The sequence below is a fragment of the Zonotrichia albicollis genome, chromosome 1 (assembly GCF_047830755.1).
Source record: "Zonotrichia albicollis isolate bZonAlb1 chromosome 1, bZonAlb1.hap1, whole genome shotgun sequence".
Lineage (NCBI taxonomy): Eukaryota > Metazoa > Chordata > Aves > Passeriformes > Passerellidae > Zonotrichia > Zonotrichia albicollis.
Window position 1 is genome coordinate 78451957 of NC_133819.1, and position 15508 is coordinate 78467464.

Sequence of the window (15508 nt, forward strand, 5' to 3'; positions counted from 1 at the left end):
TTGTTCTTGTTGCCTAAAGATGTTGACTGTGTCCCACCACAGCTCTCCTGAGATCTTTTGTTCACATTCTTGTTAGCTGTTATGAGAAAAAGTTGGCCTTAATACCACTGTTACACTGCTCTTTCCTTTCCCTAAGAGATTTTTTTAGTAAAATACCCTCTCCCTCAGTTCCTTGAATTTTGACGTGTGTGTGGGTTTTTTGTTTTTGTTTCCCAGCAGCTAAGGAGGCAGTAGGTTTGATTTGGCAAACCATTTGGAAAAGGAGGAGTGGAGAAGTGCCCTGTAACCATTGAACAGTAAGTGCCAGTTTTACCTGCTATTTTAGCCACAGAAATAAATAGGACATGCAGATGGATTGGCATGAAACTTTTATAATACTGAGAGGCATACAAAAATGTGCACACCTAGAAGTATAACTACTCTGAAATACTTCAAAAAGAAGGCCAAGAGATCTGCTTGGATGTAATTATGGATCAGGTCATGAGCAGTGTTGAGGTATACAACGTAAATTATTGAAAGCCAGAACTGAAAAGTACCTTAAGTGGCATTCTTTTAATTTGATTTGGATACTAAGTAGTTTGAAATATTCAATATACAAAGCCTCTAAAATTAGAAAATGCAGTTTGGATGTGTGCACACTACTCTGCCCTTGGAAACTAGGAACTAATTGAATAAAGACATGCCTGTCAACAGTATTTGCATGCTATTAAAAACACTGCTCTGCTGTATACTAAAAATGACTGTCAGCTTTGTTTGCAGCATGCTTGTCTGTTAATTTTAATGCTTTTTTGATTCATGTCAAATTAAAATTTCAATTTCAAAATGCAGGTGTTAACTGCTTTCAATTTCTCCACAGCAGAAACTATCTCTGTAGCAAAAAACACTATATAATAATGTATATTACAGGATAGATTTGGATGTGAGAAGCTGAGCTATCCTAATGAACTCTAATCAGTGAAGCTGGGCCTTAGAAGCATTTAAACATATTTGTGAGTGTATTATGCACTTAAAATGTTGTTTGAGGATAGTAACACAAGAAAAACATTTAAACCTTACGCTTAGTATATAATGCATTAAAAATTTGATTATTGAACAAATTAGTTTAAAATGAAATTTTTACTTTTTTTACAATTGAAAATATTACAGCAGCTGAGGCAGTTCATAGCACTAGATTGTTCTTCTGTTAGCTGAGAAAATATGAACATGGCTTTAATATACTCTAGTGTATTTTGTTTATACACAAGTGCAGGGAAGGAGAATGCCATAAGACCCCCGTGACAGTGGAACAAACTGCTCCCTGCATATTTTTGAATACCCAGAATATTGATCCTTTTACAGCAGCAAACAGCATGTAGGAAATTAAAAGAACAGTGTCATGTTTTAGTGGAATAGGACTAGCTGGAAAGAGAGTAGAGTATTTTCTTTTTTTTAATGTGGATGTACCTAGGAAGCAGATTAGACTCTGTCAAATCAATCTTCTTGTTAACTGTTAGTATATTTATGGCTGTCAGCTATGTTTCTCTCTCATTTTTGTACCACGTCTGGCGCTCATTTATTTCCTTGGGAAGTCATATGCAGCACAATAGCCAGAGAAATACTGATTCAGCTAAAAGAGATGAAGGGTTTTCTGTCCATCAAGTGAACTATATTGAATTGAGATGGCAGGAATTGAGAGGAAAACCAGAGGAAGTGGACCAAAAATTTGACCATTTTGGAGTGTTGAAGGAAATCCTCTGTCTTGTCTAGCTACAAATTTTTTCCATCCTCAAAATTTAGTTTCAATACTTCTGCCTCTGAGGGATTGCACACCTTCCTCTGCTGTCTCCTTGGGTTTTGGATGGAAGCTAGCTTCAGCTGCTGAGTGATGAATACTGGTTTGCTAGAGAGGAAGGACGGAACTGAAAAAGTGAGAAAATTGATAAATTACACAAGGGTTGTGGGATTTTAATGGAACAATAAGTGGCGTGTTTTGCCTTTTTTTTTTTTTTTTTTATAAATATTGCATATTTTAGGAATTACTGTGATATTATAGGACATCTCCTGTGGTTGGTAGAAATATGGCTTATAGAAATTATCTGAAAGCAAGTTGCTATGGGGATGTAGCTGCAATACTGTATTAGTAATCAATGTCAAGGCTGTGTTGTACACAGCAGCCAGCAACTGAATTGCAAGTATCGTAGAAGTGAAACCAAAAGATTTCAGTAAGATATTGGAGAGAATGATGACGATTGCAAGGTTTATAATCCCTTTAACAGAATTTTGTGAGCAGTAAATAGCTGGTGATCTTATTGTCAGAAACAAAATTCTGATCCTAGGTTACTTGTAAAAATCTTGCCCTGCCTAGCAGGATCAGAGGAGTTGCTATCTAAGGGTTTTCCTACGCACTTGGCACTAATTATGCTCTTATTAAAGAATTTATTTGAAGAGATGCTACAAAGTACTTGTGTTATGGGCATGTAGAATATTTTCTCCTGTATTTCCCTAAAGATTATTTTTCAGGACACAACACGTACGATGAGTTTGTGTCAGGGATAAAGACTGATTACTTTGACATTAGCTGTTCGAGGCCTTGCCTGTGCATATGAGAAGGTTCATGATTACTGAGAGTGTTCAGTCAGTGATGAACAGTTGTTCTGATGGTCTGTAATTGTGCAGAGTGGGAGTATATTGACATCAGTAGTACAGAGCTGTTACTGTGTTTATTTAAGAAATACTGATAAACTAAATTGAGCTGGATTTTTTTTTGCGTTGATGTTATTCTGGTGATTCATGATATTTTGACATGTAAATTTTTGATGCATTGGATTTTATGGTTGAGTGTTGAAATAGATAGAAGTAGAGCTGTACCATAAATTGTTTGCTTTCAGTAAGTTATTTTTTCAGTTATTTTTTTACATATCAAACAATTCTCATCTTGTAGGTTGTGTCTTAGCACTAGAATGTGTAGTCAGCTTCCCTGGAGTCTCATTTTCTTTTTCCCTGGTGAAAATGCAGTAAAAAATGAATTAGAAAAAAGTGTGGTCTCTAGTACCTTACTTTCATAACACCATTGCTAAAGGCAGTGGTAGTAGATGAGATGGAACCCTTCCTGTTTATAACTTCTTTATTCTAAAATACTGCTTTTGAAGAGGTGGTGTTGTTGTTTTGGTTTTTTCTTTGCTATCAAGAGAAAATAGATGTGCATCAGAAAGTGAATTTTAGAAATGCAGAGAGATTTTTCCCTGTATTTAGAATGCCTGTGTTTAGAATAAGATTGTGTATGTATATAACCAGATTGCATAAAAAAACATTTTGATTTATTACAGTCCATATAATAAAAACAGTGAAGGGTTGAAGATGAAAGGGAGGAAAAAACCTCACTACAATCCACAAGATGTTTAGCTATATAATTAAGTTTTTGGTAAAATTTAGTTACTGATAGTAGAAAATTTGCTTTCTTTCATGTATATATAAGGCAAAAGACTTGGAGGGTATGGTAAAAATTAATAGGACATTTACTGGAAGAAATTATGGCTAGGTAGTGTTCAGGACCAAATATTATTGACATATATGCGTGCTTTGCATTTGTTTTTATCTGTTTGCTAAAATAAGTTAATTGTTTCTTTCAGTAGTCTATGAACATGGCATATTTGAATGATTTTCTATCCAAGGTATGTTAAGGGCATCTTGCAGTCTATATATAGGACATACTTATCCTTTAGTAATCTCTTTTAAATGGGAAAACTACATACCAAATGTCCTTGTTCATGCATTAAACTCCTGTTTCCTCATAGCAGGCTGTATTTCTTAGACATTTGTTTGAACACATGCTGAAATGAACAGGGTGGAACTCTGCCTCTTGATTATATATTGGTCTGTTCTTGACCTTTTTTTACAGCGGGAGATGTCCCTGATTGACAAAATCCCTGGTATAGTGCAAATACACTGGGATGAGTTCTTAGAAAATTGGCTTACACATGTGTGAGTGTACATGTGGTGTCTGAGCACAATACAGGCAGCACTGGCCTTTAACCCAAATGCCTGGTCATATTGTGGAGCTGAAGCTCTGTCCTTTGCTGTCAGAGCTGGAGAGATGCTGTTCCCAAAAAGAATTGCTCTGATACATATTTCCTGTTTACAGACAGAATAACTGGAAATGTAAACATCAAGAAGTTATGTTGGACATATTTTGAATCCTGATTACATTTTTCCTCTTTATTTTTTGTCCTTTTTCTTTTTAATTATATATACATTATTTAATTAAACTGGGCTTTGTATGTTTCTAAAGAAAACATAAACTCAGATTTTGAAATAGAAAATCCAAATAAAACCCCGCACAACACACTTTTTATTAATTAAAAATCTGGAGTCCAAACTGATCAATATACTTGATTATGAAAACATTTGTAGAAGACAAGACTGCAGTTTAATGAATTTCAGTCCTTTCCCCAGTGTTTTCCAAGAGTAATGGTTGTAGTGCAGTATAACATTGAACTCCTTTTTACTATTTTCTCTCTATTTGTATAACTAACAGAAGTCAAGAATATCTGTTTTCATGAAATGTGGTAGAAAGTATTAGGTAAATTGCTACAAAAGCTAATATAATCTAGAAAACATAGAACTCACTATTTTATAAATTTCATACCTTATAGAAATAGGTTCTTTAGATTACCAAAACAGAGTATTTGATTCTTTGGAATAGTAAAACAGATAACTGCCTTTTTTGCTTCCTGTTATTTAGGGGAAATACTACAAAATATTATTACTCTAATAATTCATCAGTGTCAATTCAGAATTGTTTTAGTTCATCATTATTATTTTTTTTCATTACCTTTGGATTAAGCACTGAATATTCTTTACTGGAATATTCTTACTGGATATTTTGTTCAGTGTATGTATGTTTTCATGTGCCTCTTTTCCTTCTCATGTGCAAATCTGCATTATTGCAACAATCATGTAAGAGCTCTTCATTTTCGTGCAAGGGTCAGGAACAAGTGCTTAACACCTGTCAGTGTTGCTTAAATCTGACACAGGTATCTTTTACAGACTGCTCAATATCAAGATGTGTACAAACCCAATAAATTCAGCACCTCACAATTCAGAGTTTTAGAAAAAGAAAACTTGTATTCAAGTTTAAAATTTACAGCAAGCTGCATGATGTTTCTGGTGATGATGGTGTGTAGGAGGTGATTTCATAACCATGAAAATAAATGGAGCTTTGTTCTGCTCCTTGAAAAGTGATGTTGCCTCAGAAAACAAACAAACAAAATATTTCATGGCTGTTTTTCCTCATAGGATGGGGTTTGGGATAGAAGATAGTTGCAGTTCAAGCTCTTATTCCATCAGCCGTCACCTGAGGTTAAAGATCAGCTGGGGTTAAAGAGCAGCCCTTTAGTGTCCTATTTGCTAAGTTGCCTTAGCCTCCTATGCAATTTCTCTATGAAGAAGAAAGAGGTTTAAAGCTTCCTTAATACTATTAAATCTGCATCAGATCAGGATTATGAACTTTTATTAGCTTTTTAAGCTTTTCTAATCACTGTGGGTAGTTTTTTGTTTGTTTGATTTTGTTTTGGGGTTTTTTTTTTTTTGATAATGATCAGTCTTCTGCTGAAGATTGTTTCTTGTTGATAACTGAATCCTTTTTATTCTTAAAGGCTGATGAGGTTTTCCTAGTAGTCTCACAAACGGCCCAATCCATATCTAGTAATAGTAGCTCTATGTTAGAATATGAGGAAATTCATGTACTTTTGACAATTAAATATTTATTAACTTTAATCAAAAGTAGCAGGTTACAGATTAAATTATAGGTACACAATTTTAGTTATTATTTGTCTTGATTGTTTCCATTCTATATATTCCAAGACTCATTTGAAAACAAAAAAAACCCACAAAGAATAAAAAACCAACTGGGAAGCTGTTGCACATTAAAATTTCTTTTTCATTGTTCTATCTCTCTTTAAATTACTCTCTCTCTAGTATCTTTGCTGGATGACTGCTTTCATAAGTAGGATATAACTTAGTAAAACTTGTTCAAGATAGTTTTCATGTTTATTTAGGTATCTTTGTCCACCATTCTCACGACTTGCTTGAATAGAGTTCTCTGAGCACAGTGTAAGAACTGTTGAATAAGGCTCAAAATGGGAATGAGATACAAGTCCTTGCCCAGATATGGATTCTTGCTGTGAAATGCTTTCCATCTCCATTAAAGTGAGAGTGCAGTTTTGCTAGTCCTTCAGTTCTTTTTCTGGTGCTCATTTAGTGATGCTCAACAGCACTAAACCCTCATCCCGCTCACTTGCAGAAAAAAGGCTAACTCCAGAAAACATGCAAGTTACCGTTTGAGGCTCTCTCTGAATGCAGTCCAATTTTTTTTCCTATTAAGCACACTGTGAATGATTTCTTGAAAGTCTCCAACTCACAGTAGAAAGTCTTGTATCATGCACCGCACCTTTATGAACAATACCATGCATTTATGAACAATATCAAAGTGATCTTACAAGGTTTCACTTGCCATTAGACTACTATTGTGATAATTGAAGACAAACTTATTTTGAAACTTGATTTCTGCATTCTTAATTTTTCCTGGTGAATTTATACTTATAATCTTATCTGTGCATAGAAGCTGTTCTTCTAGCACCATAAAATACCAATAATGTGATTTTTAAAATGTTCCATTTTAAACTAAGTTTTAGTCAGACAAGCCAATTAATGTGAATGAGCTTTTCTTTAATAGGCCTAAAGTTAAGTAACTCTTTTTTTGTTTGCTCAATCAGAACCTAAGACATGATCCTACTGATTAACCTAGATTCTCCTTCCCCTTCTGTTTCTGAGGATTTGCTGGTGTTGTGTTTTGAACATTAAATCTCTGTTTATCTACCTGTTTATACATTCCTGTGAAGTAGTCAGGACAAGAATGAAACCTAAAATTTTCACAAGCATGAAATAAAGTTGCATATACAAAGTCTATGGCCATCAGTGGGTTTAGTATATTTAACACAGTTTGCTATTTAAGTAATATTTAAGTAAAGTAATATTTAAGTAATAAAAATAGTTTTAAACTAGTTTGTGAAAATTGTCCACTGTGTGAAACTCAAATGAATCTTAAGACCATTAGTAAGGTCTGACTTTGTTTAAATTAAAAACAACTTTTCTAGAATAATATAGAACTTTTTAAGGAAGAACTGAGGTGACATATCTAGAAAAAAAAAAGGAGTAACACAAAAGTTATAAAAGCCTACCTTGCTGGAATGAAGAACTGTCTCTCTGCCTGAGAAAAGAAGCTTAGGAAAAACAGTAAAAAGCAAACTGAAATAAAAATAAGTATTTCTGCTCTGAAAAGATGAGTAAGAATGAACATAATTTTGTGTGTTTTAGTATTAGCACAAAACTAATTTCTTAAAGATTAATATAACAGCATTCATTAATTAATATGATGAAATAGTATGTGTTCATAGACACTGTTACACGAATAAAATTTGAGAGTTGAATTTTTTGTTGTTGTTTTGGTGTCATCTTCTCTTCCTGAGAATAAAAGTTGTGACAATATGCATAGATGTTAGAAAAAACAAGGTATCAAGTAGTCAGACAAACACAAGAAAATGTCACTGTCTTTCTTATGTCAATATTGACTTCCACTGATAACTGAACATTGTTATTTAACACTGTCATTTTTATAGTTACTTTTACCTGTTTTACAAATACCATGTTGTCTAATGCACAGTTTCTTAAGACAAAAAAGGCATTCCATTCATCCTGCTTATGGATCTCCTCCACTTAAAGAAAGAAAAAAAACCAATGTATATATGGATACAATGCAAACCAGCATGCATACAAGAGAATTTTCACTTTCTGATAGAAAAAATGCAAGTTTAAAGAACCAAAGACTGGGCCAGGTTGGAATGAAGCACAGTGGGTCATCTGGTCCAGCCTCTCAGCTCAAGCAAGGTCATCCTAGAGAACATTGTGCAGGATTTTCTCCAGATGGTTCTTGAATATCTCCAGGGAGGGAGAGTACACAGACTCCTCAGCAATTCGTTCCAGTGCTTGGTCACCCTCACAAAAAGAAGTTCTTCTTGATAGTGCCTACAAACAGTTTTTATGATTGAGGTTTTTGGTTGTGGAGTTTTCCTTTTTCTTTTTCTTTCTTTTTTTTTTTTCCTGTCCATAGCTTTGAGTACTGGAGATGGAAAACAGGGCAAAAACTAATTAATCAGGGAAGATTTATTTCTAAAGTTAAACAGACCAGTGCAACTCCTGAAATATGGGAGCTTGTAGGAATTTTGTTCACATAGGTACACACCTGTACAACATGCATATCTAGTGGAGACATCAGAGTAGTGAAGTTGTGTGGTTAACATATTCTAGTATGTTTGGCCAAAGAAATTTCACAGGAGCAATCACAGACTTAAGGACATCTGAGTTAAAGTGTTGTGTGATAACCAGGGCCTATAATTACCTTTTCCTTATTTGCCTTAGTTTTCCTACAAGTACACTGAAGCTCAGTATCTCTGGTAGCATTACCTAGGTAGTCTCAGCTTTAGAGAGTCGTACACAGATAGTCATTTAAGCGGTGTGAACTTTGCAAGACTTGACTGTCCAAAAGAGCCCCCATAGGCTTCTGGGATGACCTGTGGAATTCATCTGCTTCTCTCACAGGTCTCTGTGAAATTGAGCCATTCATCTTGGCTCTGTCTCTAACTTATCTGTTGCCTCTTGTTTTGCCATATTTGCTGTTTTCTGAACACTTATTCAGTTAGCCTAACACAGACAACAAATTCCTCTGCAGTTAAACAGTTGTGTGCAGCCTAGAAACCCAAAAAAATTACTGTACATTATGTATTATTAAGATTTCTGTAACAAGATTATTAGTAATAGTGCACATGATTTTGAGAAGTTTAAAGTGCAGTGCTGAACTGCTAGCAAAGAACAAGAGGTAAATGCCTTTAACTGCTTCTGAAGCCTCAAACATCTGCATCAGATCTCTCTTCCATTTTTTTTTGCTAGTCAATGGGATGCTACCATACAGCTCAGAGGAGCTCTTGCTATTAATTTTTGAGAAATAATTTGTTAAGACAAACAGTACATGTGGACTATAGGCAAGTGGGTTATTGCAAGTTCTTTCTTTTTAAACTAAGTAATTGCTCATCAGTGTCTCATGTATTTGCTTTGTTCCCTGATTGGTGACCTGACCTTAATATATGGGAGGAATGAGTCAAGAAATCAGTGAGATCTTTTTCTGCTAGCAAGTTCCTTGGGAAGAGAAATAGCACATAAGAAAAGCCTCTGCTACTTTGGGAATAAAATGGGACCTTTGCACTGCCTTGCATGCCTGTATTACCCTTGACTAGTACATGAACCTCAGATATAAATGTAGATAGTTTCCTCTCTGGTTGAGGAACAGAGAGAGACATGAGTCAGATTAATGAATCATCTCTCTGTGTTTCACAGTTGTTCCTTCCACAGCAGGTAATGGCTAGCATGACTGTGTGTGCAATTATATTTACAGAAACAGTGGCTGGATTTTATCTGACTAATTGTGTTGTTACTGTGTTGTGCTTCTGACAGTCACTCTCTGTGCAAATCATTTGGGTAGAGCTGCAAAAATATTTCTTCAGTCATTGGTTATGCCATTTCACTTCTTTTATCTTGTAGTTTCCATATCTCTGTTTATGATAAGCAAAATAATTTTTATGCCAACTGAGGATGGCACTGCATCCCTTACTCTTGTTTTAATGTCATGTTTAGATTATCTGTTTGTTATAGCCTGTGTACATGCAGTGCTCATTATCTGCCTGTGTACATGCAGTGCTGTTTGCAGATTAAGAACTTTTACAGTCTTGTTTGCAAGCTTTTCAAATCCCTTTTTGTTCAAGAAAGATCTATTTCATAACTCATTTAACTCTCTTTCGTAAAATGTCTTTGGTCATCAGGGTACCAAATCCATTGATTTTTAGTAGTGTTTAATAATTTCTTGTACCTATTTATGAATATAAGAATGCTTTCTAATAGCCATCTTCAATATTTTTTCAAAAATAAAGGAGTCTTAAATAATCTCTGGAGTTAACCACTCACATTTAGTGTAAAAGACAGCATAGCAGAACAGAGCTCATCTTGCACATCATCTAATCAAAGCATCAATTAGATAACCTTTAAAAATCTTGCTATGACAATACAACTTTGATTGCATATGGTTCTCATATATTTTCAGCAGGTGAGGATCTTATGTGACCCATCTGTTTGAGTCTGGCAATGATAAACCCGCTTCTAATGAAAATTTCAAGGGCTGATAGTGTTTTGTTATGGAGCATTGATTGTTTGTATATAAGAATTTAGTATTTTTCTATACAAAAAACACTAGAACCCCCCTGCCCCGCAACTTTTTAAAAAATTTTATTACTGTTGTTGAATAAAACAAAACCATTTGTATTTGAATAACATTTTTTGAAATATTTAGAGGGTTTTGTGGTTTTTGTTTGTCGTTTTGTTTTGGTTTTTAATTTTTGTATTATATTGGGAGTCAGTGTGCCTAGAATACTTTATTTGGACTATTTAGAATGAATCTCCTTGGCCATGTAAGGTGCTGGATTAGTCACCTAGTGTAATGTGGCTGGTTTTCATTTTTGTGAGTGGTGCTTCAGTTAATGCTATCCATTAAGAAATCCATTAAAGCTTGTGTTTAGTGATAAGCTACGCACAGTCCCAGGAGAAAGTACCCTGATCATGACTCCACATTTATTGTTACAAATTCGTTGAACTCCTATTAAATCTGCTATTTTAAGACATTGGTAAACAACAGTCTTGACTGTCTTATTTTTCAAAAAAGGAATGATAAATCAGATGTTAGCCCAGTAAATATTCAGGGGTTTTTTTCCCAACATAAAAACCTTCCGAATATGGGATTTTTTTTTTTTGGTGACTATTTATCTTCTAAGCCTCTTTTGGCTTTTCACACTTCATTCATCTCCATGGTACAGCTAGGTAGGATTCCAGTGGGTTTTCTTTCCCAGTGAAGCCCAACTAGATAAAACAGATGACTAATCTCCTTTAATCCAGGCGGGAAGGTGTTTGGCCAGAACTGCTTGCACTGGTTCAGCATTTCTGTGGTCTTTTAATTGCAGGTGCTGCTAGGCTTTCCTTAAAATTCTCTTCATAACAAAATTGGAGCTACAGTTCATGCTTCCTTCTGTAAGGAATGTGATACTTCTTCTACTAATAATTGAAACATGGAGTATCTCGAGTTTGAAGGGACCAAAAAGGACCATCAAACTGCAGTTCCTGGCACTGCACAGGACATCCCCAGGTGTCACACCATGTGCCTGAGAGCATGGTCCAAATATTTTTGGAACTCTGACAGCTTGATGCTGTGACCACTTACCTGGGGAGGCTGTTCCAGTGACCAACCATTCCTCAGGTGGTTGTGACCTTCCTTGACACAAGTACACGTCATTTTCTCAGGTCACTGATCAGCAGAGAGAAGCAATCAGTGTCTGCCCCTCTGCTTCCCCTTGTGAGGAAGTTGTAGACAGTAATGAGATTGCAAAAGCTGTTATTCATATGATATCTATTATCTTTTGTGACCCCAGATTTAACTGATGTAACCTGTTCCAGCCAACCAGGTAAGTTTTTAATGCTTACTAAATTAACAGGCAGTCTAGACTCTGAATAGTGTAATTATTTCTAATACTTGAGATAAAAATAAAAGAAAAAGAAAATTAACTTTTGTCTAGGACTTGAATCAAACTAATTCTGGTTGATTGCTAAGGCTGCAGCTAGGATTTTAAAGTAAAGTTTGAAATTTTCTATTTCACCTTGACAAAGTAGAACTTAAAAAAAAAATCCAACAACAAAAACACCCTAGAAAATTCAGGGTGTTAATGCTTGAATGGAAAGTCATCTCCGGTCTTATCTTCTTCATTTTTCAGTCTCAAGATATTATTAACACAATATAATATTTTTACAAAGGAAAACATCTGACTAACCTTATGTGCTAGAAAGAAAGAAGAATCCGTACTTGTGCTGGCTTAGAGGTTTAGGTACAAGCTGTCTAAAACCAAACATATAGTGCAAATATGAACAAATCCACTATCTTTCAATTAAACCTCTGAAAACTAGTGAAAAAATTATAAGCTAATTACTTATTCAGCAGTTGATAATCCAAAAAGATGGCTAAGATTTATTTTCTGTGGTCTTTACGGAATAGTAATATATCAGTTTCTGTTACTTCAGAGCTACTGGAGCTGAGTCACTAAACAAGAAATATTAATTTAGAAAAAATTAATTATCAATAAACCTTATGTAATATGTAACTGAAGGTAAAAGGAATATTTGAAAATACTATATGCCTCAAATGGAAGAAAAATTGGAAAGTGAAAAAGAGAAAGGCTTTACACTTTAAAAAATAGCCTGGATTATGAACACTTTTGGAAGAAGTCCTAGGTGCTACAACCTGTAGAATTTATGGCAGTAAGAGGAATGGAGTCTCATAAGTGTGGATTATTTGATGTTTATATGTCAGTCAGGATGGTGTTGAAAAATCCATCACACTTTCCTATCTGAAATAATTTAAAACAACTTAATGATGACTCTGCAGCTAAATGCTACTGTTACCTTTAAAAAATCCCATGGGTAGAGAAATTTATTTTTACCTTTGCAGTGACTATTTTTTCCGTATGTAATTACAGCATTAGGGCATGTAAAACCCACATCTGTAATGCCAAATTGTCTTTCTGTTATGTAAACTTCTTTTCAGAGGACCAGCTAGCTTGCCTACCCATGAGAAAGATTTCTCTGTTGTTTTGTTTTTGCTGTTTTAGACTGCCCAAAAATATGTGATTTTCCTTTAATAGTATTTCAGGATATGTCTGCTGTTTTTTGTTTTTTCCTGAGCTTTTGGTATAACTGTTTCTTTCCTTGTAGGTAGATAGGAGATAACAGGTAAGAAAAAACAAAAAGGAGGGCATTTCTTTTCCTCTTCTTGATTTTCATTTGGGCAATGTCAGCAAGAGTGATGTACTCATCTAGGTAATTAATTTTGTATAATGTGTTTCTCTGACTGTAAATTTAATCTAAGAATATCCCAGCTTTTTGCACATACTGCATAACAACTTGTAGTCATTAAGGCTCTACAGTTGTTCTTATACAGTTGTTTTATTTCTTTATATGGTATATATTTTTTGATATCAAATGTGTTAGCAGTTGCCTTGATCTGTGAATTATATGTGAAAATTATAAGAGCTTTTTGGGTATGCAATATAAAAATGGTAGGGAAAAATATACTAGCTTTCTATTTCCCTTGCCATTTTCAGCATACCAATTCCCAGAAATCCCTATTCCTTGTGGAATTTTGTTCCATAATTTTTGTTCCCAATTCATATTTCCTTTATTCAACTGTCTTTCTCTTGAACTGCATTAAATATATTTCTTACATTTCATAAACATTGTACTGTTGGATTTTTTACATCTTCTCTTACAGCTTCAGCTGTTTCCACTTGAACTTTCCAATCTGCATCTCTGTCTTGATTTGTTTTCCAGTGATTTCACAGAGTCTCTGTCATATCTTTTTTTTTTCTCATGCTATTTTTTTTTATAATATCATATTGTTTGTTTGGTTTTTTTTTATTCCCCTATCCACCCTTTTGTTCACACAAGAGAATTTCTGTTGCCATATATGAAAGAACAGTCTTTATTTTTCATGGAGGTTCTTCTATGTTTTTTCAATTTTAGTAGTTGTTTCTGTTTATTTTGTACAGGGGAGTTTATGTAGAATAATTTAATAGGTAAACAATTGTTGGTATTAGATTACTACAGACACTTTTTGGGTTTTTACTAATAGATATGCTCTTTATCAAATGCTGTGTGTAAATGTGAAAGAGTGGTACAAGAAATAGCCCCCCTTGACACAGTACATAAATCAGCTAGATTTGCTGGTTTAAAGAGGTGAGGAAAGGGGCATTCAATGCTTTTTTCTCTATATTTCTTTAGGAAACTCATCAATTTCCAGAGTGATAAAGACTGTGTTTCAGAATAGTAATATACCTACAAATAAATTTAGCAATAATTTAGGAGTTTGATATCTCATGAAATTATCTGACCAATTAATGGAAATTTCCTTATGCTATTGAAGTAAAAAAGGAGTCCAGTTTCCCATTTCTAGGTCTGCCAATATAGAGCTATAGTTAAAACATTTTTGATTATTGGAATCACTATTTAAGTATTTCAAGAGCATTTTCTTAATTAGACTTTTCTTAGTTTTCATTCTCATACACATAGATGCAACTAAAACTACAAAAAGGCAATATAGTCACATGTAATACAGTTTTAAATGCATTCTAAAACAGTTTTGTCACTACTTCTGTCAGATTGACTAGCATGTGCAAAAGACAGACAATTATATATTGTCTCTCTGTTACTTAGGCTGAGTAGAACTTGGTGCTTCAGTTTATTGTGTAATTTACCATAGCTCAGCTCTACCAGCCTTGGGAATAGAGAATGGAGATCAATTACAGATGAACAACTTTCCTTCATCTATCTAGAAATGTCACTGTTTTTTCTGCCGGCTACCTGAGGTCTTCAGGAATACTGTATGTTCTCTTGGCAATCTATCAAACTCTTTTTCAAAGGATGTAACAAAAAAATCACATTAAATTTTCCTTTCTGACCCTAGTGCATTATTCTGCCTTTGGTCTCCAGGTGAATACACCCTTGTTTCTTCCATGCTGAAGGATAAAATATTGGCAATAAGCAATAAACACAGGCAGTCCAGGATGTAAGATTTTTTTTGGGGGTGTTTAAATATAAATTATAGCTATTTGAAACTGCTCAGATTTTGATAATAATTTTTTTTTTTTCTGATAGGAGGAGATTTACAGGGCAGAGGGCATAGAGAGAAGTCGGAAAGCATATAAACAATTTATTATTACAAGCTCCATAGCTAATTACCACTCTGTCACCATGGAACTTAAAAGGAATGTACAAAAAATAAGTGGAATTGTGCTAAATTGTGCTAAATGTGCATATCTGCAAAACTTGATCATTCAGAAGAATTCAAATGGGATTCAATCTGATGGAAGACAGAGGACACTGAGATTCAGGGCAAGATCCATTACAAAAGATGCATCTCCTTGTCGTGGTGAAACATACACATTTTGCATCACTCTACTGCTAGTTTCCTGGGAATTCATTATAGGGTCTTACACTAAGCAGTAACTACTGTGCTGTAATGATTTCCAGCAATGTTGGTGGAACTTTCCATCTCACCTTATTTAATAATTTTCAACTCACCCTGACAGTCTCTTGAGCTACACAACTCATTTTCATGAGGGCTCCCAGGAGATAGCTATAACACAAGTCTACTCTGCAGCTGCATGAATCTTTATAACAAAAGTCATAAATTAAGACACTGACTCTGAAGCTGCAGACAAGAGAAATGAGCAGGCAGCATCTCAGTATGTTAGCTTCAATTCAAAGGATTTCAGAAAGTTCATTTCTTTTTTTTTTCTCCTCTGTTTTTCTTCTGTTTCTTGCCAAGTCT

At 34.5% G+C, this 15508-nt stretch overlaps 1 protein-coding gene across 16 annotated transcripts in view; it reads left to right on the plus strand.

Annotated features, from left to right (window-relative positions):
- CDH18 (cadherin 18) overlaps nucleotides 1–15508 on the plus strand; it is a 491833-nt gene that overhangs the window by 310144 nt on the left and 166181 nt on the right. For 7 of the 16 annotated variants that reach the window (XM_074545332.1, XM_026791747.2, XM_026791754.2 and 4 more), the window contains one exon: nucleotides 220–296. The exons of 4 other annotated variants lie outside the window; for them this stretch is intronic. The gene's annotated coding sequence lies outside the window, so the exon portion shown is untranslated. Of the gene's footprint in view, nucleotides 1–216; nucleotides 297–15508 lie in introns of all 16 variants that reach the window. 5 more of the 16 variants (XM_074545340.1, XM_026791748.2, XM_074545365.1 and 2 more) reach the window with 1 other exon arrangement.